This window comes from Lissotriton helveticus, chromosome 7 (assembly GCF_964261635.1).
Source record: "Lissotriton helveticus chromosome 7, aLisHel1.1, whole genome shotgun sequence".
NCBI classification, from domain to species: Eukaryota; Metazoa; Chordata; class Amphibia; order Caudata; family Salamandridae; genus Lissotriton; species Lissotriton helveticus.
This window is the reverse complement of record NC_136068.1, coordinates 1,227,441,724-1,227,466,874: the sequence shown is the minus strand read 5'-3', so window position 1 is coordinate 1,227,466,874 and position 25,151 is coordinate 1,227,441,724.

Below are 25,151 nucleotides of genomic sequence, written 5' to 3'. Positions count from 1 at the left end.
CGTTGACTTTATTTGGCAGTTTCGGGTATTACAGCAGAATGGGTTTGACCTGCAGGAGTTCTGAATTTGGAATCAGACAGGTAGAATTCCTCTTAAAGAGTCTCTTATGATTCAACACCTTTCAAGCCCCATATGTCCCCTGACGTAAATTATGGTTGGCCAAGTAGAGAGGCGTCAAGACCGACTGTCAACTTAGTTTACGACTGACTGTTTTCCAGGCCTTTAAAATGGTTTGGGTAATGTTCACAACGTGTTTGGGGTCATCCCTTCATATATAGCCCAGGAGTGCCTCTGCCTCTAATGGCATGTTTTAAGTCTTGAGATGGCATGTTTTAAGTCTTGAGGGAGTGCTCCAGTTGGGGAGCAAAAGTCGAATTATTTATGATCAACAATTTTAGCACTGGAGACAACACTTCAAACTTAAAAAGGTACTCAGCCTCATTAGCCAAAATACTTTCCATTCCTGCCTTCGGAAGAGTGAGATGTCAGGCTCACTACCTGAGGCTGGTAATTACTGCACCCCATACACCTAGCATCCCCTCGGTGCAGCAGGCAGTATACATGATTCCAGGGCACAATAAGACTAACCAGTGCTTTCAGAAAATAAACATGTTCTCCTAGTCCAAAAACAGAATTTGTTTGTGGCACCTCACACTTTCCACCTTGCATTATTCTCTAGGATCCTCCTGCCATATCAGAATACTTTCTGTTTTTGCAGCATTTAATATATTCATCACCCTCTTAGATTGAATAACTAGGGCATCTTTGTGAGCAACGGAAGCAGTTCAGTTCGTCTACTCACTCAGCTGTTAGCACCTAAAGACAATCTCAAGTGTTACTGGGACTGAAATAGGAACAGGTGTGGCATCTCCTGTACATAAAACAAGACAAACATATTAAGAAAATTCACACTCGCACAGATCAACGGGTTTATCTGGCAGGCATAATAGACCACAGCCTGGCCTTGTGATAACAGCTTGCAGTGTCGAAGGTGACCGGGGCAATTATATGACTGAACTGCATAGGAAGATGTCATCGTGCGTTTGGCAAGACATGTAATTGTGTTTGGTGCAACAGCAAACCAAAGACGTGCTACCCTTTCTTTTATGTATGCCTAGAGCTACACCTAATTGACAGCTCTGGTTACCTCGATTCCCCAAACTTGGGGGCTCATTAGGGTGACGGACGGACCTGCGTCCGTCCGCCACCCTAGAGGAGGAGGGACCGTTCGCAGGGGCAGCGGCGGTCCCTCCAGTGCAATTAGAATGTGACCGCCAGCCTGGCGGTCACATCCTCAATATTTAACATTGCGGCGGGTGCTGCTTGAAGCAGCACCTGCCGCAAGGTTACATATGCATGCTTAGCATTTGCATGCACAAAGGGGCAGGCACCGTGCGATGCCTGCCGCTTCGTGCACGCAAATGCAGGGGGGTACCAAAGGTACCCCCCATGTGCACCCCTCACCCCCTCAATCACCCTGGGGGCACGCAACGGGCCCCCACAGAAATCACCGTATGCCTTTCCACGGCGGAGAATCCGCCGCGGAAAGGCATCTGTTTTCCGCCATCCTAATATGGCTGGCGGTGTCTGATAGACATCGCCAGCCATGTTAGAGCTTTTCCGCCGCGGTCGGAAGGCGACCGCGGCGGAAAAGCTGCGGACCGATTTTGAGACCCACCGCCATCCTAATTTGGCGGTGGGTCTTTTGTGCCTCCCCAGCGGTTTTCCCGCATCCTCCGGGCCGGCGGTGGCTTCCGCCGGCCCGGAGGATGCGGGAAAACCACGATCCTAATGAGCCCCTTAGTGTGAACAAATGGCATTTGGACCAAATGTTGTATATTAGTTTCCACACCAAATTAGGCATTTTAAATAATACAATTAGTTTCATTTTTTGTCATTTGCATGTTTGTTTTGGTTTAACTTTTGTACGTTTTGTTCCGAGAGGACCCATGAATATTATATGAGCGGTAGGTAGGCGAAGAGTTCCTTGTATGCTCTCTGCCAGCAGTTGTCGATGTCTAAAACGATCAGTGATTTGATGGCATAGTCAAGTGAGGGATTCCTACCACCACATGCCAGGGCTGTCCAAGAGATGGAGTCTTGTTGCAGCCGAGGGAGGACCCTAATTGACAGCCCCTCACCACACAATAGGCATTGTATGCAGGATTGTTGCAAAAGATCTATTGTGAACTTACAGTGGACTTAGAGGCCATCTATTGCATACCACTTCTATGCTTTATTGTCAATCATTAGCTTACTTTTTATTTGCTGCCTAGTGTGGGCTTGCCTTACTCTTCTGTGTTTGTCCCTACCCTAGAGTATGTCCTCTTTATTAATGGTTTTCCACTGCTTACTGTTTTGGAAACTTAGTTTTTCGTTTTAGGCAAGCACTCCATGAGAGTGCTGGAGTTTTCCAGCAGTCTCCCTCAAGTACTTCTCTTCTCCCTTTCTGCAGTGTGGCAACGCGAAATGGACTAGATTTAATGTGCTGATGCATTGAATCATTGGCATTCACAGATGCTGCTGGTATGTGTTAGAACATTAGCAACCGATGTACTGGTTTTGCCAATGCTTGTTGTAAACAAAAATCATAAGGGAGAATATAGTCTCCGGAACAGGCAAAAACGACCAGGGCATCTTTATAAATTTCTAAAGCTTCAGCTTCTCCTCATGACCGGTCGGGCAATTTGTTTTCTCTTTGAAGGTTAAGTATTGAAAGGAACCGACGTAACTAAATATTTTCATTACTTTGTTTTTAGGCTACAGTTAACTGGGTAGGATCTTTTCGAATTTAGAAATAAAATCCAAGTAAGGGGGGAGCAATCGGGGCCTCAGCAAGGGCATATAGGATGTTCCTCATCCATGCCACCTGTGAAATCGTTCCTATATGGAGACTACATATTGCTTACAATTGTTTAACCAAATTCTTCAATCACCACTTTGAATTCCTTGATACACTCTATCAAACGTATTTAGTTATTAAGTGAATTTGGTGCAGTGTTAACTAATGCCCAAGTCAAAATCTACAACTGAGGCTAGTCTGCAGTGCATCTTTAAGGGAGCAAAATTAATAGGAATTTCAATAATAGATGACTTGAAGGACTGGTTGATGAAGATTTGAGTCCTCTGATAGCATGTGTGTGTAATGATTTCACTAGAGGACACAGCTTAATCATTTTCATGGAAAAGGGCATAGGTTGCTATGTGATAGTAGCTCCGCAATGTAACTATGTGTCTAAATGGTTCCATTGTTAATTCGTAAATCTATATTCACTTGAACTCAACACTAACTTTAAAATTATTTTGAGGGGAAAGATAGTAATGAGCAAGGCTGGAAACCTTATAAACTATACCCTAATGAAACATGTGGAGGAATTCAACTATTACAAATGGAATTCCACTGTTTAGCCCACCCAGTTACACAACTGGCCTACCTACCTTCTAACATACACACCACATCCAGCTACCTGGGTTGGCCATGCACAAGAAGCACTGTGATGCAGCCAGTGTCCAAGTCTAAGTCTCTCTCATCTTTCTTATACAACTTATGATTAGAACCAGACAGGTTACTTGGTAATAAATATATAAACCGCATCCTGTAGCGGTCGTATGTCGCAGGAAATGTGAGAGGGCAAGAGAGAAATCACTACTTGCTGATAAAGAGATCGCGGGAGAAGTAACATCACAAGACTCACGACACTGCTTGAGGCAGCTGGCATAGAAAATGAATCCATGTGGGCCATATAGGAGTATGCCTGCGTACAGAGAAAAATACACAGAGCAAAGCAAGCAGGGAACAGAACTCATCCTAGACTTTGCCAAGCTCTTATGAAAGTATCCAGAGAGGCTATTGACTAATAAACTGCCTCTCTTCTACCTCATATTAATGAAGTTTACATATACTGGGCACAAGGAAAAGAACAGGTTTGAAGTCAACCCCTACACCTGCATCGTATTTGCAGAGCTACCACTATATACAAGCTAATCACAGTTACCACAAAGCCTCCTTCTCTATTGTAAAGATAAATGAAGAGAGATATATTATGGGCACCACCTTGGAATGTTAGGCTGTGAATAGGTACAATGCAAAGCAGAACAGGTATAAACCTAACATCGACAGAATGCGCCCCAGATGGTATATATTTATATGTATATTGTTCTCAGGGCCATGGATTGGGGTATAGGGAAAAAAACATTTTTAAAACCTACCCCCAAAAGACCCATTGTGTTATGCCAGAATGGTAAGTCACACAGCCCACATGGTAAACTCTAAGGACCAAGTAAGAAATAACAGCGCCATGGCATTGATATTAGGAAATAGGAGACACTCTTGGAGATAATATGTTATGGCTCAAGAAATTCCATGGAAAAATGTACCTGGGTAGGGCTAATGTCTGCATCAGAGAAGACTACCTGGCCTGGAATAAGATCCTAGTTTTCTATATTCCTATGGGGAAATCTAGAAATATCCCAAATGATGTCTTCATTTAGGCCATGTTTTACAGCAGAGGAAAAAAATCCAATAGGTTTCCCTTTCCTTGTGTATTTCACAGGTAAAGCTCCCACGTTTGGATGTAACTGTTTCCAAGGTGAGCCATTTAAAATCATTTTCAGTATGTTCTTTCTCGTGGCAATGCTGAACCATGGGGCTCGGAGCTTCTTAGCCCGAATTGCTGACTTGGGCTAACCAAATCAAGTTCTAAACTCTCCCAGTTTTGCCAATATACCCTAGACCACATGGGTATAAGATGAGATACACTATATTTTTGCTTTTGCAGTTAGTCATATCCTTTCAAAAACAGTACGACCTATGTACTACCATATCTTGGTAGTAAGAGCTGATTTGCATGCATGGCACGTACCACACCTATGATTGCCTTTAATACGGTTTTAACTTATAATTGGTCTCTGTGAGGAATACGTTTCTTGTTTTTTTCTGCTATGAACCAGCTTATCTCTTAGAGTGGCATTGCTCCTATATTTGAGCATGTGTTTTTGTAGATTTTCCTCCTTTTCGTTGATGTATACACCCTTCCAATTTTTGTAAAAAATCTTTTTGAGATCGAAATTGAGATTGGAATGGACGATAACACAGACCAGCTTCTCTTCTTTCCTCTGGTTCTGTCCCTGTATGGGGGCATTATGGTTGTAGTATTTAGCTCTTTTGAAAGCTTTCCTAACAAGACATCTTGGATATCCTCTCTCCAAGAGTCTCATTTTCAGTTGTTCATCATGCATGTCATACTCTTGCATATTGGAACAATTACGCCTGATTCTTAAGAATTCCCCAAAGGGAATGGAATCTTTTTGGCAGTTAGGATGAAAGCTGTTATGTTGCAATATGGTGTTCTTTGCTGTGGGTTTTCTGTAGAAGCCGACTTGTAAACCCTCATTGATTCCAGAGATCCGGATGGCTAAAAACAGCGCCATATCTACATTAAACCCGATGTGTAATTGACCCACCAATTCATATCCATAATCATATCCCACCTATTCGAATCAAATCCCCCTGTACAAAAATGTTTTTGAGTTTCGAAGGACCCCTTGTAGTGTACCAACCCCCCTCCTATCCCGTGCCTAACCCTACTGCCGAGAGTGCACTAGACTCACCCATCCCCATCGACTCTTTGGTCTTCCATCTCATTAATCCACAGGCTCAGTGGTGCCCATATTTCTAAGCCTGTTTTTCGCGCTTGGCGGCCTCTCCGTGCATATATTGCAGTTTCCCATCGATACACCATCAAAAGTCTACCCATCCACTGCTGACTGGTTGGTGGATCTGGGTCCATCCAATAAGTGGCCAGACAGTCTTAATTTAGTCATGGCAATAAATAAGAATACCTGAGCATGCCATAGAGCTTCAGCATCACTCGCACCTAACACAATTAGCTGAGGAGACATAACTATTTGGTGCCCCAGCTGCATTTCCAGCCTACTACATATATCCCTTTTAAGAGGGAAAAGATGGGGGCAGGATGCAAACATATGAACAATATCGGTTGCATAGCAGCCGCAGTGAGGGCATTGTGAGCTAGCAAAACCCCCCGCCCACACTCATAGCAGAGGTGATGTAGAGATTGAACCAGGTTTTAAAGCATTGCATCTGTAGGTTGGCGGCTATAAACGAAGTCTGAGCTAAATGCAGCGACTCTTCACATTCCCCTGTCCCGACTTGTAAAAGCCTGTGCCAACTATCAATATGCTTGGTTAGGTCATCCACCATTACCTCATTTAATAGATTATACATAGTGCCCAATGATGGTGCAGCCTTCAGAAGCAAGTCAATCAATACCACCCTAGTAAAGCCACACCTACGCCCACCTTTTTTTACCAGAAAGTCTCTAATTTGTAGGTACTTAAAGAATTGCCTGTTCTCTATCCCAAACTTGTCCTTGATTGCATCAAAAGATAAGATGCACCCCGTACATCAGCTCCCCAACAATCCTCAGTCCCATTTCATATATCCATCTTTAAAAATGACTGGGAGCAATCCATTGTTGTACATATGGGTGTAGGCAGCCTAATCCACAATTATTCCAGAGGGTGTACAAACCTTAAAGCACAGATCGCAATTTTGAACCTGACTCTTCTGAAGTGTTCAAACTCGGTATGGTGCAGGAGGCACCCTCTAGCTTCTGTTCCCAATAGTAATTCGTATATTGAGATGGGGGACTCCCCCTCTGAGCCTGCCCTCTCCCTTCTTAGTAGGACTGCCATCTGCTGTAGTATTGATACCAAATAATATAGCTGAAAATTGGGAACGACCCATCTGCCTCGATCAATCGGCAGAGTCAAAAACTATAAAGCTCTCTGGGGACGTAGATTGGCCCATAAAGATCTGGAAACCATCTGAGATAAAGACTTGAACCAACAGCTTTCTATCTCCAAAGGAATAGCCATAAAAAAGTACAACATTTGAGGCAGAAATAGGATTTTAATCACATTGCTTCTCCCAATCAGTGTGAGTTTTAAACTAATCATTCAAGCAAAATCACCTTTAAATTGCAGAAACAAAGGACCCACATTTATTTTGACCATTTTAGCCACATCTGCCATAATTTCCACACCAAGGTACACCGCGATTAGAGCTACGCGACTATTGTTCAGCTGTACCAAACTATTGATCACAATTGAGTCTTGGTTTGATTGAGCTGGTACTCTGAACTATGCCCGAATATGGCAGCTTCTCACTCAATTTCTGCTAGGGCACCCGCAGGGTTGGGAGTAATAATTGCTAGATCATCGGCGTAAGCTAAAATCTTTGTGTGTCCCCCCCTTTATTGTGCATAGGTAGAATACTCCTATTCCCTTCGATCTTCCTAATTAGAGGGTTGATGAACAAAGCGAACAATACAGGGGCATCCCTGTTGTGTTCCCCGGCTGATAGTAACCAAGTTGGACATTCCTCCCATTGCAGATATTCTGGCGACTGGATTCAAATACATCGCCTGAATAGAATTAATAAAGCACCTGCTAATGCCTTTGTTGTCCAATATTGCCCATAAAAAAGGTCAGGAGAGCCTATCAAAAGCTTTCTCTGCGTGTAGCAGAATTAGCTCCAAAGGGTCTCTGACAATCTTCGAGGCATCAAACAATGCAATAGAATGTGGTTGATTGTACTGCGGCCTGGGACAAAAACATGTTGAACCAGGGAGACCAATTTCTTGATTACCCCTGCCAGTCACCTAGCTAGTATTTTGGCATAGATCTTGACATCGCTGTTTACTAGAGTGATTGAGCAAAATGACCCAAGCTCATTGGCCGATTTGCCCTCCTTGGGGAACACAGTTATATTAGCAGACCTTCATGAATCTGGAGCCTCCCCACCAGATTATCCCTTCAAGAACACCTCTCTCAAAAGTTCCTGAAGGCAGGGGGCAAGCGTTTTATAAAGTTCCTCTGGAATGGAGTTGGTTCTGACCGCCTTCCCTATGGGAAGTGATTTCATTGTCCCTCTTACTTCTTCTTCCATAATTGGGACATCCAGCAGCTCCCTCTACTCCAAAGATAGCCTTTCACCTGGTAAGCCCATCAAATATTCATCTATTTCTTTTTCCCCATAATGAGCCTCCTCAATATACAGCTGCTTATATAACCATTGAAATGATGAGCGTATAGCTGTTGGTTCAGAGATTGGGCCAAAAATTGGATCCTTCATTTCGGTAATTCCCCCTTGGACTATGCGCTGTCTTGTACGCATTGCTAGAAAATGACCCAGCCTTTCACTGCATTCCTACATTTTGCTTTGCCAAGGCGTGTATTTCCTTGCAGCTTTCTTTGCCGAGATATTGATTATCGCCGACTTTACCGCTGCAACTCTTGATTGTGCCCTATCGATATCTCCCCATCCTGCGATTGCCACCACCAATTGCCTTTCTGCCTCCAATAATTCCCCATATAATTCTTGTACGAGTTTTTTCTTGTAAGGCTTCTTCGTCCCCTGCCTGACCATACAAAAAAATATCAGCGATGAAACGATACCAATGCATGACATTTTCAAAGAAAGGCACAATCTTGTTAAAGATATGTTTACATTCGTACTCCCCCAGGTAGATATTCGCTACACTAGGGGAGTACAATGCTCCCATGCTGGTGCCTTTGATTTGCTGATAGGTGTTGCCATTGAATTCAAACAAGTTGCTCCGAAGCACTATTTCTAAACATTCCAAAATAAAAAGATCTGGACGGTCCCCTGGAGTTCTATTGAGGAGAGCTGCCACTGACTCAATGACTTCCTGCTTTAGGATATTAGTATATAGTACTTCTATATCAAGAGTGACTAATACTTCCCGCTCTAACTTAAAAGGCATATTCTCAAATGTAGCTATTATACCACCAGTGTCTTTAATATATGGCTGATCAATCCCAGTCATAGGGCCCACACTGCATGCATGTACTTGGATAAGGGTTCAGTGCGAGCAATAATAGACGAGACAATCGATCGTAAGGGAGGGTCTCTGACATCCTTGTGCGTTTAAGCCACTCCATAAAGGGCTGGAGTAACAGGATCATATGTTTTCAACAACTCATTCTTTCTTGCAAATATGTCCTTACTGCCGGGCTTTTGTTGTGATTTTGTCAATCTGAGTATTGAGTTTAGCAAAACTCCTGAGTTAACTTATTTGTAGTGTTCAGGACCTACTAACATAGTAGCGGGGAAAAAAAAGAAAAACACAAAAGAGTAGTAGTAGCTAATGCAGACAATGGAGAATGTACAAAGCTTCTCAATGTTAAGAAAAAGGCCAAAAGTATGGAATCACATGCACAATTTATGTTTGAATATCTAAGAGCAGGTGTGATCCCTTCTGAGTAAGGAATATCCCTGCTCTGTTTGTGGAAATACATACACTTCTGGAAAACTGGTCTCTTATAACAAATCGCTGTTCAAGACATTGGATGATCCTGATTGTGGAGACTGCGAGGGAATTGGTAGTCATCCTCAAACAGGAGATTCTAGAACTAGACAACAAACTCAAGACCATGACTGCATTAGAGGAAGCTAAAGCCAAATTGGGGCATATAGTAAGTGAATTGAATGATTTCAATGAATATCCTATAAAGGAAAAAACTGACAAACTCAAGAAAGACATTAGATTGTACACTCAAGAAACCGCATATCCCTATCTAGTCTCAAAATATAATCAGGAATGGCATCAAGATACAGGATATTGTAATCAGATGAGTAGCCCCAGGTGGAAAGTCATCACTTTCTCTGACACACACTCAAAAGACTTGGAGGGAGATAGCTCTGGTACTTCAGATGGGGTAAATCTAGATCACAGGCCCCAGCGATGCCGGCAAGGAGAAAAGTATTATTGTCAGCCGCAGTCCCCTTTTTAGCTCGAGCCTGAGCAGGCTCGCAATCAATGCTCTGGCGATGATCTATTGCAGCTCAGTAAGGGAGAGAAGCCCACGCCCCCTCCCACACCCATATTTTTCATTGGCTTGTGTCTTTGTCCTTCGTAAATGCTGACTTCTGATTTTGTAATTAGCTTGTTAGTCCTTCCGTACCGCTGTGTCGACATTTGTAACCTCCCATGGCTACTGGCGTCTTTACTTGGTTGTTATACGGTACGTGTACTCTCTACTTTAATGAGTTTCTCCTACTGCAGGCACGAGGGTGTGCTTTGCTTACATTCAGCAAGCAATGCGCGCTTTCACTTTGAAAGCAACCGCAACAATGGCGGACACTTAGAATCCAATGCCATAGGTTTCGCATTTAAATGGGGACCTATTGCATTTCAAATATTCTTTCCAGAACGCGCCACATGGCGCTTTATCTTTAACATAGCACCCTTGCGCCTTTCTCTTGTTATACATGGGGGCACACAGTCATCAATGTGCTTTAAAGACCTTCATTTTCCCCTCCACCTGCATTGCTCCTCGCCGAGCTTTAACTTTCAGCACCGTGCCCGCTTTTAAATGAACTACATTGTCTCGAGCAGGCACAGCATTTTAATGGGCTCAACTCTTTTGCTACAAAAAAACAGCATAATAGCAGTATGAATATGGTACAAGATGTCAGGATTTAATAACACAGCCTTGGTGATGGGGTGAATTAATAACAGAAAACTGGTCTTCATCTAAGAAGACCAGGGGTTGCTAGCGTTTCAAACTGTAGGCGACAAATATTTCAAAGAAGGTTATTCTGGCAGAATAAGCTTGTTAGCAAACATATTTAAAAGAAAATATGAGCCTCGAATTTAGGCATCAAATGAATTTGAAAAACAGCGCTGAATTTTGTTTGAAAAACTTTTCATGTAATAGGAAGCACATCGTTAGTGCAACCTGTTTTACAGAAGGAAAAGATATTGTTAGTGGAAGTCGAACATTACAAATGGCTCTCGTACATAAACCGCGAGTGAGGCAGTTGGATCGCCTATGGGGAAAAGCGGGGGTAATAAACATTTGCAGTTCCCCCTACAGTAACTTGAACTCATGCTATGTAGTGGCACTAGAATGCAATGCCAGATGTACGTTAAGAAACTGGCATAATAGGTGTTAGTTGGCAATAAAAAATACCGAACAGATTACAATTAGGAAAAACTGCGGAATATACACCCATACCTCATAAAGCCATTACCAAACAATGCACAGTCGTGGTTGAGGCCAATCTAGCCTTTCATCGTTTCGAGGTGAAAATATTCTAAGTACAGAGTAAGTTGATGAATTGTAACACACAGGAGCCGCAAAAAGTTTTTAAAAGCGCTACGCACAACAAGTTATTATATTGACAACAGCTATAATGAAACAAATAACAAACATAGCAACAATCAAAATAATACCAATTATAAAAATAACAATAATAATACAATTGATTTTATTGATAGTGATAATGCAGCCACCACTATACGTAAATATAAGAAACACATTTTACACTGCACGCGCACACAACTGTCTACATAATTTCACCCGCAAGTTGTCTGCGTGCCAGATCGGGAAGAGTGTAAGTCCGTTCTTCCATTGCAGCCCACTTTGAGTGCTCCGCACAGCTTTCGCTCTAGCCACTTAGACTAGTTGTCGAAAAAACTGGGTCCAAGCAGTCTATACATTTTTTTGCAGGATTCGTTTTTTCAACACAGTATTTACATTTCATTGAGCTTGTGCGCCTGCAAGTTTTTTTTATGATAACACTTTTGAAGAACAAAAGTTACTTACCTGTAAACTGTGGTTCTCCAGTATTGGTATCTTTCATCGATTCACGTGCTTGAATCATTCCCCGTCGTCGGTGTGGGAGTCCCACAGTACATAAAAATAGCAATATATATGCATAAAATAGCTATATCATAGGTAAATTAGAACCATGAAGTAGCAGGAAAAAATCTTCCACTTTCATGACTCGTCCAAGCCATTATATATAGTCCAAACTATAGCCAATCAGGTGACAGCACCTTGCAGAATGATATCCCCAGAGGCTCAGGTTCTCAGCTTTTCCAGCACAAGTGTGATATAAGAGTAAAAGAGCCTAGGAGAGCCTCTGAGGGGAGGTGGGCAAATTGCATGTGAATCTATGAAAGATACCAATACTGGAGAACCACAGTTTACAGGTAAGTAACTTTTGTTCTTCTCCAGTATTGGGGTATCTTTCATAGATTGACATGCTTGAATCAGAGTAGAAAGCAGTAATTCCATAATGATGCCTTTGAGATCATCAAAGATATATATATATTCACTGAAAAAACCATACGTTTAAGGGGTGTTATAGTTAGCTGGACATTTCACTTGTACAAAACCATTGAAATTCCTCCGTTATAGTTAGTTGTACTAAGTATAACTCACGCGCCCGCAATCCACTGCTGATGATGTCACATATTACATCATTCATGACATGGTCAGTGACATCTATGGTTTTTTCAATTAATTTCAAAGGTTTTTTAAATGCTAATTCCTAACTATAACATGTCTGAAACCTATGTTTTTTTCAGTGAATTTCAAAGGTTTTGTAAATGACCATTTTTAAATGTATTAATTGTTATATTTATTTTCTTGATACTGACATTTTTTGAACTATTTTTAGATATTTTATTTTTTAAATTACATTATAATTACATTATACATTACATTACAAAATATACTTTCTCAGAATGAATTACTTTAGTTTAAATACTTTGCAAATAGACAATAGACTTTTAAGTACAGTAGTTACAGTTGTTGCAAAGGGCAACTCAATTTGAAACACAATACAACATTGAGCTCAATGTGAATTTCTAGTTAAATGCAATTAGTTACTTTATGGATTACTTTTCTAACCAAAGGACTGGATCTTGGATTCAGTCCTGGGACATCTGTAAACAGTGGAGTAAAAGCGTTTTGGTTACAGTAGTGATTTTTAAGGAATAATATTGTATTTTAAAAGTTGACAGAAATGTTTTCACCAATGTTATCCTATGGGAGGAAATTCACTTAGCAGGTAAGTAGTGTTATTGTTACTTTTTCTTACTCAGTGGTGGATCCTGGATCAAGCACTGGTGCATCTCCTGTAAACAGTTGAAAGAATGTGTTTAAGTCATACAGGGGATTTTTTAGGAATATTTTTAGTTTGTGAAAATAGACACTTAGAAACTTTTCAGGTGAAAACCAGACAATGGATTCCAATGGAAGGAAATACAAGTTACTGGTAAGTACGGTTAGAATTACGTTTCAGGGTCAGTGCTGGGCTAAAAGATGCAGCACTGGATTCTCTCCTGATAACAGGTGAGTATATCGGAATTCGTTGTTCGGATCATTTTAGGTGAATTTTTAAAAGTTCCAAAACTCCACAATTAGAACAATTTCCAAGTGAAACCAGTCAATGTTAGCCTATGGAAGGAAATTCAAGTTACTGGTAATTATAGTTAGAATTACTATTCCGGATCAGTAGTGGGCTCAAAGATGCAGCACTGAGGTCTCTCCTGATAACAGGTAAGTAAATCGGAATTCGTAGTACACACAGTAAGCGCCACAGAGCTGCGTAGCAGAGATGTAAACAGGGGCACGGCATGCAGCACCTCTCTACAACGCAGCACAGTGGCGCTTCCTGAAAGCACCTGGTGGGCTACTTGGCCCCCATGGTCCCTCAGGTTTTAAGTGGAATTTATTCCCCAACTTAAAATGCGCCACTGGGCATGTTTGCAAACATCACGTCAGGCCCCGTCCCCTCCCTTCACCACTGTGTAAACGCCCCCTGTCGCCGTTCTAAGTGGAGAGATTAATTCCCCTTCAATCCTAAGGGCCCCTAGGGTCAAACTAGCCCACTAGGTACCTTCAGTAAGAGCCACAGATCTGCATTGCAGAGAGGTGTAAAAAGGGGCATGGCATCTTAACACCTGACCGCAACACAGCTCCCTGGTGCATACTGGAGATACCTGTTGGGCTATTTGGCCCTCAGGGACCCTCAGTATTGAAAGAGAATTAAGTCCACAACTTAAAACGCATCACAGGGTGCTTTTGCACACTGATGAAGGAAGGGGAATGGCCTGAGGTGACATGTCTGCAAACACGCCCTGTAGCGCGTTTTAAGTTAGGGAATTAATCAATTCTGAGGGTCCCTGGGGGCCAACTAGCCCACCAGATACCTCCAGTATGCGCCAGGGGGCTGCGTTGCAGAGAGGTGTTCAGAGACCACGCCCCTTTTTACAACACTCTGCAACGCAGCTCTGTGGCGCTTACTGAAGGTACCTGGTGGGCTAGTTGGCCCCCAGGGACCCTCAGAATTGACAAGGAATTAATTCCCCATCTTAAACCGCGCCACAGGGTGTGTTTGCACATGTGAACTCAGGCCCGCACCCTCCCTTCACCACTGTACAAACGCACCCCGTGGTGCGTTTTAAGTTGGGGTCCCTGGGGTGCAACTAGCCCACCAGCTACCTCCTGTATGCGCCACAGAGCTGCATTGCAGAGAGGTGTAAAAAGGGGCGTGGCCTCAGAACACCTCTGCAACGCATACTGGAGGTTCCTAGTGAGCTAGGCGGCCTCCAGGGACCCCCAGTATTCAAGGGGAATTCTTTTCTCCTCTGCAAACACGCCAGGGGGCGTGTTTGCAGGGTGATGCTGGTGGGGGCGTGGCTTCCGGCACAATGCAGGTCTTTTTTTTTTTTTTTAAGAAGGGGGCTGTATGGCCCCCCCTTCTTTTCCTAATATTTTGGCCCTGGGGATCCAATCCCCCAGGGCCCGACATCTTTTTTTGAAATTTCGTTAATTTTTGAACGGGCAGCATGGCCCTCCTCCCAAGGCCATAATTGGCCCCGGGGACCCAATCCCCCGGGGCCTGGCCTTTTTAGGTTTCGCCCTGGCGTTGCAACTACGTAGCAGTTGCTCCGCCCAGGGCGAAATCTCATGAGCCTACATATGGGGCTTTGGTCCCGCCTCTGTCTCCCATTGGCTAGCTCCATAAATGGAGGCTAGCCATTGGGAGACAGAGGCTGTCAATCACGTTTTCCCGTGAAAACGCGATTCGGGGGCGTTTCTCTGTCTTTTTTTAAGTCCCGCCCCTTTGTCCTGGGCCGCGCTGTCATTGGCTGCCGGCCGGGACACCCCCGTGACATCATTCCCCGGGCCGCGCTGTGATTGGCTGGCCGGCCCGAGACCTGACTTGTTAAATGTTTGTCTGACCTTTTGTTTTGAAGTTTTCCTCTAAATCGAGTGGCATTTTGTTTGATCGTTTCTGCTCTCCGGGGTCCTTCATTTATTTTATTCTGTATCTAGAAATCTTCTTTGTTTTTAGGTTTTCAATATTTTTATGGGTTTTCGTTGTTTCAAGCCTTTACATTACTTTAGTGTTTTCATCCGCGTTTTTTTTTTAGTTTTTGAGTATTTCCCTGTGTTTTTCCCCCATGCATTTGTGAGTGTTCTCTTTTAAATATGTCCTTTATTTTGTAGTGATTTCTGTTTCCATGTAGTTTTCAGTCGTTTTGAGGGAGCTTGCATTAGACATTCCTTTGAGAGCGATTCATCTGTTTTCTTTTCACAAGGGCTCCTGTAACGAGCCTTATCTCGCTCATGCTGGAGAGCCGAGGGTACCACATATTTGCTGGCTGTGGTAAGACTTCCTCGGAAGGGTCAATGTGTAGAAGTAGTTGACATGTCACAGCTTTCTCCGCTCACCGTGACACCTGCCCTCTCTGTCCACGCCCGAGGCCCGCCTCCTGAGCTGCCCTTGCAGCGTCACTCCGCCCCTTTCTTCACAGCCTCACTCCTGCCTCTTGGTTCTCCTCTCTAGAGTCAAACGTTCTTCTGTTCTTCTCTTTCGTGTTCCCTTTCCTCGTTCATCTGCTTCTCCCCTGTGGGCGCCATCTTCCTCCTCTCACTCAATCATCCCTTGCTCTCATCTTGCCTCCGCCACTACTTGTAGCTCTCCATGCTTCTCTTCCTCTACACTGCTATCTCCCTCCATCCTCTGGTTTGTCCTCTTTCTCCTACCCATCTTTCTCGGTCTCCTCTCGTCGTGTATCCCCCTCCGTGTGCATCTCGTCTTGTTTCCCCTCTCTTCTCCAGCTCCTCCTTCCCTCTCTCTCTCCCTCCAGGCAGCAGCTCTTCTTATAAACATGTCTCTCCCACAGGGTCTTCCCTTATTCCTTCTCCCGCTTGTTCCTTTCTCATTCTCTTCTCCCTAGACTTCATCTCCTCCTTAATTTCTCTCCTGTTTCCTCTTACCCTCCTTCCTCGCCTACGGATAGCCCGCATCCTTCTGCCCCTTCGCATTATCTCGCTTCTTTTTCTCTTTCTTCTCTTCTCAATGTCTCCCGTTTCTCTCCCTCTCGCCTTCTCCCAGGTTCCTGACCTCCCCACCCCTCATAGTTTCGCACAAATAAAACAATGCTCTGGGTGGAGAAAAGGTCCAGGTTTCTGCTCTGATGTCAGCAGACCTTGCACGGGGCCGCGGGTTTGTGGCCACCCACACTACGGGTCCCGTGGGTGTGTGTGCACGTGTTATGGTGCTAGTGTTGCTGCCGGACACTTGTCCTTCGTTCATCCTTGTAATCCCGCTCGTGGAGATACAAATCTCCGCGAGATGACTTCTTTTGAAGTAATGCGCCAAACAAAATTAATTCGCGTACGATAAATGCTCAAAATAATTTTTGGGAAGAGCATGCTGTATCCAGTTATTCTTATTGTCTTTTGATCGCAGAGGTCTCCCCTCGCCACTCAACAAAGCACCACAAAACATCCATTTTGTGTGCTGGGGCGGGGAGACAGGCGAGAAAGAGGCAGTTTTTCGACCTTCTCTCACAGCATTACATATTTATGATGGCAGATTACCCAGGAAAACGAATGTTCTGATTTTGGACAATTAGCATACTTACCTGGATATTGTTTTTGCAAGGGAAAGATTTTTTTGCAAATGTATATTATAACAGCGACCCCTATAATAAAAAAATAAAGTATAAAAAAATCAACCTACAAATTATGGTTGGGGGTGTAAGAACCATGTTGATCTCCTTCGTACGCATTTTTTTGTGCCCAATCCTGGAATGGCATTAAGCAAAAATTGCAACTTGAGAAGTAGCCCTTCGAAGCTGACATTTTGTACTTTGACGATTCTGATTACAGTGAATCAACCAACACATAAACAATTTGTCATTTACAATGCCAATGGCTCTAACTTTTACAAAGGCGAAACCGTTGCATTGTAAATGCTTGTTTTAAAATGTATTTTGATTTTAGAAAGGGGGCTGCTTTGCCCCCCTCCTTAGGCCGTTTATAGCCCCAGTGACCCCATCCCCTGGGGCCGGCCTTTTTAAAAAAAAAAAATTAAATGTTAGATTTTTTTCATATTTGAGGAGGGGGGCCGCGTGGCCCCCTCACATCTAGCCCCGGGGACCCCATCCCTGGGGCTGGCCCTCTCCGTTGGGGACCGTGGGGGGTGGGGGCCCAATCCCCCCACGGTCCCGCAAGCTCCCTGCCACCTGCGGGAGCCGGCATTGCTTTTCCATAAGGGGAGCAGCTAACATGTTGCTCCCCATATGGAAAAACAATCGTCTTTGGTATTTGGAAAAGAGAGCAGGTTTCCCTGCTCTCTCTTCCAAATACCAAAGCTGTTTGCTATGGCAGGGTGGGAGCTGCGAGGCTCCCGCCCTGCCATAGCAAACTACAGTGTCCTGGGGGTGCGCACCCCAGGACACTGTAGGAGCCGGCCCTGGGGTGTGGTGGTCCCCAGGGCCATCAAGGGCTCTAGGAGGGGGGCCGCGCAGCCCCCCTCCCACCATTTCTAAAGCCCCGGTGGTGGTGGTCCCCGGGGCTGTGGGGTCCGTCACGGACCCCCCTATTTTAAATATTAGAGCCCCCGGGGAGGTGGCGGTCCCTGGGGCGTGTGGGGGGCGCTTGAGCCCCCCCACACATTTTTTTTAACTTACAGTATGAAGCCCCGTAGGGTGGCGGTCCCCGGGGCTGCGGGGGGGGCGTGAACCCCCCACCAATATTGTGATGAAGCCCTGGGGGGTGGCGGTTTCCGGGGCTTGGGGGGCCTTTGAGCCCCACTACCCATTGCTTATTTTAAAAGCCCCAGGGGTGGTGGTCCCCAGGGCTGGGGGCCCCCACCCAATTCTTTCATTGCCCTGGGATTTAGCCCCCAAGGGGCTAATAACCCCTGAAGCACTGCTTTTTTTTATTTTGGCCAAAATGCTTTTTGGGCCGACCCCCTGAGCAGGCCTAGGGGGTCAGGGAGTTTCTCCCCTGATCCCTTTTCGCGTTTTGCAACGTTTTCTCTTTGGTTTCTTGTGCCTCAGTTCTACCGAGGCACAAGATGGCTGCCAACACTTCCTGGTTTGGAGAGTTGACAACCAATTAAAATACAGCTCGTGCATGGCAGGGTGCACGTAGGCTTCGCTTAGGGTACGCGTACCCTCCGAGCCCATAGATATATATGTACTTTTAACTGTCATTTTCTCAGGAAATACTGAACGGATTTACACCAAATAAGCAAAAGGCACGACTCTGAACCAAGGACTACCTCTTTGCCAAATTTAGTGTAATTCCGTTCAGCAGTTCGGGCCTGTAGCTGCGGCTAAAGGTCCTATGGGAAATAGCACAGGGAAAACGCGTTTTGGGACCCACCTTTTTTCTCGCCCCCCGCTTGATGAATCATCGTGAAACTTTCAGGATAGGAGCGGACCAGCGCTGGCCAAAAGTTATGAAAATTTCACGCAGATTCTTCAACTGGCGCTAAAGTTATTCCAAATAGAATGTTGCGGATTTCTTTTGGATAATAGGCCCTAACTATGACTACCTACTGGCGACCGTCAGTAGGTAATATTATATATATTATTATTATTATTATGTCGATTTGTAGAGCGCGATTGCTGCCCGGGGGCGTCCAAGCGCTAAGAAACCAACAGAACAAGAGGAGGTAGCCCGGTGTTATTGGGCAGCAATGAAGAGGAATGTTTTTAGCTGTTTCCTGAATGAGGTGAGATTGGAGTTTTTCCTTAAGTGGAGGGGTAGGGTGTTCCATAGCCTGGAAGCGTTGTAGGTGAAAGTCCTACCGCCAGTTCTGGACTTTTTTATTTTGGGAATTGTGGCCGTGAAGGTCTGGTTGGAGCGCAAACTCCTAGTGGGAAGGTAGTGTGACACTAGGTTGCGAGTGATGAGAGGGCCCGTTTTCCAGAACGCCTGGTGCGCAATGCATAAGGCTTTGAATTGTATTCTTTGGGGAGTGGGTAGCCAATGCAGTTTTTTCAGTCCATTTTTGACTGATTGACGTCGAGGGATCTGTAGCAAAGTGCGTGCGGCACAGTTCTGCACCGTCTGTAATCTCCGTATCGTGTACTCAGGGGCGGCGAGGTAAAGGGCGTTGTTATAATCCAGTCGTGACTGGATAAGGCCCTGAATGGCTACTTGTTTTGCCTCCATCGGTAGAAGATGGAGTACCTTCCTTAGCACTCTGAGGAGGCCGAAGCAGGTGGCTGCCAGTTTGGTAGATTGGGTGCCGAAGGACAGAGATCTGTCTAGCCACACCCCAAGGCTCTTGATGCTGTCCTTTGGGGCCGGAGGGGTGCCCAGGCAGGGTGGCCATAGAGTGCTGAGGGAGTTAGGGTTGGCAGGCCCCAGGAGCATAAGCTCTGTCTTGTCTCCATTCATTTTTAATGAGGAGGAGGACATCCAGTCCTTGACTTCCTCTAGGCATTTCCTCAGCCCTCCTTTTGAGGTCTGGTTAACTTCCTGTGCCAGTGAGACCACTAGCTGAGTGTCGTCAGCATATGAAATGATCTTAATTCCATACTGACGAACAACTTCAGCCAGTGGCCTCATATATATGTTGAAGAGCGCCGGGCTCAATGAGGAGCCCTGCGGGACTCCACATTTTAATGGTCTGCTGGTAGAAGAGGAAGTTCCATCAAATACCCGAAAGGATCTGTCCTGTAAGAAGGATTCAAACCAAGACAAGGCTTTGTCCTTTATGCCGATGTTTGCCATGCGGTCCAGCAGGGTGTCATGGCTGACCGTGTCGAAAGCTGCGCTTAAATCAAGGAGGATCACTGCCACTGATCCTCCCTGGTCCAAGATGTTTCTGGATTCCTCGGTGACCATGAGGAGCGCAGTTTCGGTGCCATGTCTTGGTCTGAAGCCCGTTTGAGTAGGATCAAGAAGCTGGTGGTTTTCGAGATATTTGGTCAACTGGCTGTTGATGTGTCTCTCTAAGATTTTACCAAGCCAGGGAAGGAGAGAGATTGGCCGGTAGTTACTGAGGTTCGAGGGATCCAGAGTGGGCTTTTTTAATAGTGCTCGTACCATGGCTTGTTTCCATTGTGGCGGAACTACGCCAGTAATAATGGATTTTATCTGGTGTTGATTTATATATATATAAATATATATATAAATAGTATTTATATATATAAATCAACACCAGATAAAATACGCATATGCATATCTGTATCAACATATAAATATATAATTATAAAAGATTTTTATATAAGAATGCATCACAGAGGAGGAGGGAAGAACAGAGGCTCACCTTATTTCAAAATATTACGGAGAACCACTTGTTCCACAGACGTGTCTGTATTGCTTGGTAAAGGTGTCCCTGCTCGACTATGTTGCAGCTCTGCAGATTTAATGAAGAGGCACACAAGCAAAGACAGCAGTAGAAGAAGAGATTGCTCTAGTAGAATGTGCTCTTAGTGTTGCCTGCAGCGGTCTACCCGCTGGCTGTGACAGAAAGAGATTGCAGCAGAAATCCAACGAGCTATGGTCTGTTTGGTTATTGGGTGCCCTTTGCGCATTTTTCCATATGCTATGAAAAGCTGATCAGATTTTCGTATTGAGGATGTCCTTTGTAAGTAAAATTTTAGACATCTTTTGACATCAAGAGTATGTAAAGCCCTTTCCGTAGGTGATCGAGGATTAGGAAAGAGAGTCCTTAAAATAACTGGTTCATTAAGATGTAAATCAGAAGGTACTGAAGGAATAAAAATGGGGTTAGTGCGGAGCACTACCGAGTCCCTGGTGAATTGAAGGAAAGGCGGTTTAAAAGTGAAAGCTTGAATGTCACTGACCCGCCTGGCTGATGTGAGAGCCAACAGCAAAGACATTTTCCATGAAACAAACTTCAGATCGGCTCTATGAATAAGTTCACAGGGATGTCGCATGAATTGAGACAGAACAATGTTAAGATGCTATTGTGGAGGTGGGCGGTGGATGGGAGGAAACATATTAAACAATCCTTTTGAAGAATTGTTGAATGATCCTAGAGGAGTAAAGAGATTGTGAACCATCCTGTTGGAATCTTGAGATAGCCGCTAAGAATACTTTAAGAGTGGAATGGGAAAGGCCTGACTTCGCCAGATGTAAAAAGAAAGGCAAATGTTCAGTTTTGCATGGAGTGGGTGAATGTTGGCGGCTTGAAACCACTTCCATTTGAGCATGTAGGTTTTTACTGTGGAGGGCGCTCTAACATTAGCTAAGACCTCCCTACATTCTGAAGGAATGTTTAAGTGAGCAAATTCAAGGTGTCCAGGCGCCAGGCTGCTAAGCGCAAAGATGCAGGATCCGGATGGCAGATCTGCCCGTTGTGGATGGACAGGAGATTCGGTATTGGTTGCAACTGAATGGGATCGCATTCGGACAGGAGGAGGAGTTCGGTAAACCAAAACTGGCGAGGCCAACTTAGAGATATGAGGAGTAGGCAACAAGGTTCCTTCTTTATTTTCCGGAGAACCCGGGGAACCGACGGTATCGGCGGAAAAGCGTAGGCATAGATCTGCGATCAGTTCATCAAAAACGCTTTTCCGCACAAGTCTTGTTGGGGAAGCCAACTTGCGTAGAATGGGCATTTGCGGTTCAGACTGGTCGCGAACAAGTCCAAATATGGTCGACCCCACATCTGAAATATACAATCCAACTTTGGTTGATGGAGCTCCCACTCGTGGTTGAACATTGCCAACCTGCTGAGGGAGTCCACGAGGATGTTGGATACTCCCGGAACATGGACTGAGTTATTTAATGTCGGATCGCCCAATCCCAAATTTGCTGAGCTTGCTGGGACAGCAGAGTGGATCTTGTCCCTCCTTGTTTGTTTAGGTAGTGCATACTTGTTGTGTTGTCCGTCCGGATCAACTCTGATGCTCCAAGAATGATGGTACGAAAAGATTTTAGAGCCATGAAGATCACCAGCAACTCTAAAAGGTGGATATGCCAAGTTCTTTGTTGAGCATTCCATTTGCAGTTGACTGTTAGTCCTTGAAGGTGCGCTCCCCACCCTTCGAGGGAGATGTCCGTGGTGATGACGAAACTTAGAGCTTCCACTAGGAATGAGAGGCCTGCTGCCATGTTCCTTTTGCAAGTCCACCAGAGTAATGCCTTCCGTATCAGAGGAGTGATGCGTATGAGATCGTCGAAGGACCCTGAGGCCTGCAGCCATTGTTTGTTAAGCTCCTCTTGCAGGGGTCTCATCTTGAGAGGACAGTTGGGGACTAGGAGAATGCAGGATGAGAGCATCCCTAGAAGTGACTTGAAATGTCGGACAGAAACGCACCTTTTTGATCGTAGTAGTTGGGCAAGCTTGCACAGCATCTGTTGCCTTTCGTTTGAGTCAAAAGCTAGTGTCCGTAGAGTGTCTAAGGTGGCTCCTAAGAACATTCTTGTTTCTGATGGGAGGAGTTGAGACTTGTCCAGATTGATGGAGAGACCCAGAGACTGGAACAGCGACAGACATTTCTGAGTATGGGCGTTTGCAACTGCAAAAGAATTCGCCTTGATAAGGCAGTTGTCTAAATAAGGAAACATTTGAATTCCTTCTAGTCGAAGGTATGCAGCCACCAAAGCTTTGGTGAAGACACGGGGCACGGAATGTAGTCCGAAAGGAAGGACTTTGAACTGGAAGTCCCTGCCAGCCACTCTGAACGTCAAGAACTTTCTATGTCTGGGTAAAATCGGAATATGAAAGTAAGCGTCTTGGAGATCAAGGGTGGTCATGTGATCCCCCGCAGTGAGAAGTTGAAGGACTTCTTGGAGAGTCAACATTCGGAAGGATTGTTTTTTGAGATATTTGTTTAGGGAACAAAGATCCAGAATGGGGCACCATTCTCCAGACTTCTTTTTTATTAGAAAAAATCTGGAATAGAAACTGGTGCCTTTTTGTCATTTTGGAACCAGTTTAATCGCTCCTTTCTTTAACATCAAATTTATTTGGGAGAAAAGCTCTGTGAGATGAGCAGGAGGCGGGCCTTTGGGAGGAGAATTCTGAGGAAGTTTGACAAACTCTAGAACGTGGCTTCTGGCCACAATGCCAAAAACCCATTTGTTTGTTGTTATAACAGACCACGTTGAGTAAAAATGGGAAATCCTTCTTCCAACTTTTGTAGGATTGAGCGGTAGAGCAGGTGGCAGTTGTCACTCCTTGTGACACTCCTTGTGACTTATGCCGTCCACGGTAGGATGACTTCCTTCTGTTCGGTGCATAAGACGTAGCTGGTTGTTGCCTGAAGGATTGTTGTCGTTGAGAAGAGTAACGTTGGTTACCCTGATAGGACTGGTATTGTCTTGACTGGTCATAGCCTCCTCGACCGGAGAAGGATCCACGGCCTCTAGCGCCACGAAAAGGCGGTTTTCGAAACTGAAGAGTACTGAGAGATCTTGCGGTCTCAGTATTTTTCTTAATGGCTTGGAGGGCATCGTCAATATGCTGATAAAAAGGGACTCGCCGTCAAAAGGCATGTCGATTATTTTCGTCTGAACTTCCTGACGAAATGTTGTGGATGTCAACCAGCTCTGTCACCGCAGGACAGCAGCATCTGCCAGTTGCTGAAAACCCGTAGATGCAACATCTACAGTAGAATCGATAATATCAGCCGAGATTCGTTCACCCTCCTGGAGGATTTGGAGCGCTTCTGCCTTGGAGGGCTCAGGTAACATCTCGATAAAGGGAAAGATGTCTGACCACATCTGCCTATCAGAGGCCTAGGATGGCCAATGAGTTAGCTACACGGACAGTAGTGGACGAAATGGTCAAAACCTTTTTTCCAATGGGGTCTAGACGTCCCTTATCCCGATCCAGGGAGCCGACAATGGAAAGGAGGGATTCCGTGCTCAATGCTGCGCTGCTTGGGCGATAAAGGAATCTGCCTTAGGCTGACCTATCACACATGCTGGTGAATTATCCGGTGTCTTGTATTTATTTTCGATGCGAGGCAGGACTGCAGGAATGGAGGCAGGAGTCTTCATGAGTTTCAGTCCTTCCTGCCAAATAAAGTCAATAATAGGGATAGCTCGTACTTGTTTCCTCGGCTGACCTTTAAAATCGTAAAGGAAACAATCATCTTTCTTTGTTTCCATGGGAAGAAGGAACCATTGTGCTGCGCTTTCCATCAGAGAAAACCAAAGGTGGTGATGGACGGAGCGTTGACAATACAAACACTCACCCCCAGTCAACTGATCTGGGTTTAATCCATCACCGTTCTTTAGCTCACTCCGCCACCCCAGTTCAGACATGGCTATATGCAAATCAGTCTGACCCTGTGCCTCATGGGAACAGTCCCGCCCGAACTGCCAAGCCATGTCTTCCCTGGACCGGAATCAAGATTCCCAGGACCAGTTTCTGGCATTACAGCCGTCTTCAGCCGGGCTTGCTTGACTCCAGTGGCAAAGTGAGCAAGGGACTCGCGTCTGAGCATACCCTGCCAACTTAGGGCGAACAAAGAAAAACCAAAGGTGATGATGGACGGAGCGTTGACAATACAAACACTCACCCCCAGTCAACTGATCTGGGTTTGATCCATCACCGTTCTTTAGCTCACCCCACCACCCCAGTTCAGACATGGCCATATGCAAATCAGTCTGACCCTGTGCCTCATTGGAACAGTCCCGCCCGAACTGCCAAGCCATGTCTTCCCTGGACCGGAATCAAGCTTCCCAGGACCGGTTTCTGGCATTACAGCCGTCTTCAGCAGGGCTTGCTTGACTCCAGTGGCAAAGTGAGCAAGGGACTCACGTCTGAGCATACCCTGCCAACTTAGGGCAAACAAAGAAAAACCAAAGGTGATGATGGACGGAGCGTTGACAATACAAACACTCACCCCCAGTCAACTGATCTGGGTTTAATCCATCACCATTCTTTAGCTCACTCCGCCACCCCAGTTCAGACATGGCCATAGGCAAATCAGTCTGACCCTGTGCCTCATGGGAACAGTCCCGCCCGAACTGCCAAGCCATGTCTTCCCTGGACCGGAATCAAGCTTCCC